The following is a 3,616-nucleotide window of genomic DNA, read 5'->3' on the forward strand; positions in this document are numbered from 1 at the left end:
ATAATGCATATGTATAATATTCTTGTTCGGTCATTTTTTTTTAATTCTATAAATAATGATGTAATTATATAGAGCATTGATTTATCGTTACCTTCATCATATTCATTAACATATACATCTTTTAATCATGTAAATGTGGAAAATACGCACAAAATCATCGATGCAATGTCCTCTGTAGGGGGGGCATATCAATCAGTATCTCTACCTTAGTAAACTGTTTCCATAACATTTTCAGCTTAAGCATGATATATTTTGCAGAAATATTTTCAAAATGATTGTCTCATATGTGATTTAAAATAGTTTAGAAACATTTTCTAAATTCGTTTTAAAAAGTTTAAATAGATATATATATATATTAAAATATTTTTTCTTACAGTTCTACAACTATTTATTGCACATTTCAGAAAACTTTATTAAAACCATATCTGGAAATGTTTTAACCTGTTTCAAAGGAATGTAATAAAAACATTATCAGAAAATATTTTTTCGCAACATATAAGAAACATTTTTATAATATTTCCAAATAATGTTTTAAAAACAGATCCAAAATGTTATTTAAACATTTCAAAAATATTTCAATAAACACCTCTGAAAACCTTTTTCAAACTTTAAAGATAAAATTTTCAAAAACGTTATCAAAGCATTTTGAAAAAAAATCAAAATCTTTTAAAAACGTGTTTAAAATGTTCTGCTGAAAATGTTTTAGCAAACTACCAATGAACTCTACTAAATAAAATGTTTTGAAAAAGGTTCGTGCTACCTGGGGATCATTACTTCTCTTTCATGTTTAATCACATATGATAATACGTCATAACCATTTACTGTAAATGTGTTTCAAAGAAATTACTTTTTGTATTTATAATGTACACTGATCATTTTGCAATGATAACGCTGCAATGCGATGCAGGCACTTAGAATCAAACCTTGTAAGTGTTCTTAATAATGCGTCCTTTTCTCAACAGATTTTTAAAAAAATTAAAAAAAAAACAAAGATCGCTACCGTAAATCTCATGAACATGTGCTATTATTGTGAGTTATCTTCCTTTAAAACTGAAAGGTCTTCAAATTTCGTGTTTAAAGCGCTCATTTCTCTGCGGATTTGGATAATACTTGGATCGATTGTTGCTACTATGAATCTACCGGATAATGTCGAAAATCGGCTATGAGCGGCATATGCTGATAGGTTAGAATTTTCTCCAATGGAAATACAATTTTCTTCCAAAATTTCTCACATCTACATTTCTCAAAGGCTTTGAATATCTTTATGTCCTTTGTTTCTTCCACAATGAAGTTAAAAAATCTGCAAGTATTATTCTGATGGTGCCAATTCCCTTTTTCTATATAAAAAAAAACTGAGATGAACGGGGAACATGGAACACTGTTATTTTTTTTCTTATGTCAGGAAATACAAAAGGGGTTTATTGGCATTTTATGTTCATTTTAAATAATTAAGCTCAATGCTTATTGTTAAGAAGTAGTGCAGGAATTCGTTTTATTCAAAAAGTAGATGACCTATAACCTTGATTTACTAGCTACGTATTATTCCGCTTGTTTCTAAGATTGTATGAAAGCTTTGAAAAGGAAATCAGATGAAATTAATTAAATAAAAAAAAGAACACATTCCAGGGACAACAACAAAATAAAGAAAATACTTACGAACTTCACTGAAGACTGTGAGCATGGACCTGGTGCACCGATAGAATAAGCGTCCTCTGCATTTCTAGAAACATCACGTCCGGGTGGAGGAAAGTGGAAAGAATAATTGACTCGATGAACCAGTCGGTTCTCATTTTACAGATTCATCATAACGATCCACGAGATCATGGTAACGCTCATAAAACTTAATGGTGGTGACTCGATTTTGTAGCAACGTATCCCTGTTCCAGAAGCCTATAGCTAATTGTAAAAAGTTTAACGCGGTACAAAAAAAGGTTCGCTTAGTTTCGGCAAGTTCTGTCACAACTTATGAGTTGTGATATGAAAAGTGCTAAAGGGATGTTGCCACAGATGACAGGAACGTTGACGGTACGAAAAGAGAAGTGATTGCGTTTGTTGTATAGTTTATCATGGGTATTCCCTTTCCATCAATCACTATAAGTGTAGGTCCAGATATGCGACTCATAGTGTTTGTATCATCCTTTTGGATAGACAAATGCGATATAATCCCCAAATCTTGGATTGTTTAAAGACAAAACGTCACCCATATAGATCAAATAATAGTGAAGAAATAGGTCAGCGAGAGGTAGAGTACAATTGTTCCCACTAGAAAAACAACCGTATGTTGAAGAAAAACTTGCCCATCACACTGGACAAAATATGTTGTCGATTAAAAATTCCGGCATTTAGACAAAATTTTCTTCGGAATGTTTAGAAGATGATTTGGAATCTTTTTTTTTTTTTTTTTGTTTTTGTTTTGTTTTGTTTTAAGCAAAGATAATACACTGTGTCAAAGAGATTGCTTAAAGGGACCGTTACCGATGGAAAAGGGAACGGATGTGGTGAGGAACATGTAAAAATGTTGTATTTTTTTTCATCGATGACATCTTGTGGAGCTGATTTTATGGACTGGTTATTTGTAAAGGTAATTGGAGGAGGGAAAAGATGGGGTCTTGTAATATTTATGTACCACAAGAGGGAACCTCGAAAAAAAAAATAGATGTTTAAAGTGATGAATTGAAATTTGTTTCTGATTTGCAGAAAAAAATAATAATAATCAAATCTAATCCCTGCAGTGTCTAATCCCATATCCTAGACTATAGTTGACTGCAACATTTTTATCATTCAAAATATTTTGTTTCATTCAAAACAAATTCCATTCACTCGCGAAGTTTTGATATATAAATAGTACTGGTAATCTTGCTAAGATTTTTCTAGGCGTTTGACAATGTATAAAAGCTGGTGTTTCAGGGCCTCTATTAGCTCTCCTCGCCGAAGGCAATGTGAGCTATTGCCATCCCTTGACGTCTGTCGTCGTCCGTCGTCGTTAACAATTTTTCAAAACTCTTCTCCCTGACACTACTTGACCAAATTAGAACCAAACTTGGTATGAATGTTTCTTGGGGTATCCTGCATAGAACTGATGTGGGATTTTTTTTGACTCGCTGACAAAAATATGGCCGCCGTTACTAAAATTAGAACATAGGGTCAGACAGTATTTATGTATGAGAGTAAAACCAACAATTTGATTTTCACATCGCCGAAGACAATTACTTTTTTTCTAAAAAACTGGAAACATACTTTTTTCTTAAAAAAATAAAAAAAAAAAGATCCATAGCCTCCACCAGAAAATCAAATGGTTGCTGCCTTAACACTGTCATATTCTCAGTATATGCTGTTTTTGTTTTTGTTTTTTGTTTTTTTTTGTTTTTGTTTTATGTTTGTTTGTTTTGTTTTGTTTTTGTTTTTTGTTTTTGTTTTTATCAATATTATTATGGAAAGGGGTGATTCCAGGCTACTTTTTGCTAATTTTTTGTCTCAAATATTGCATGAAATTAACAAAATTTTCTAAAAAGAGGGCTACTCTTGGAGTTCCGCTGTTTAGTGAGGATGTGAACACTTGCACATAATCCGTGTTTCTGTAACGCTTACGAATCGAAAGCATTAATTTAGCAAATTG

The sequence above is a fragment of the Perna viridis genome, chromosome 2 (genome assembly GCF_037379345.1).
Source record: "Perna viridis isolate PV_CMFRI_1.1 ecotype Kerala chromosome 2, ASM3737934v1, whole genome shotgun sequence".
NCBI lineage: Eukaryota > Metazoa > Mollusca > Bivalvia > Mytilida > Mytilidae > Perna > Perna viridis.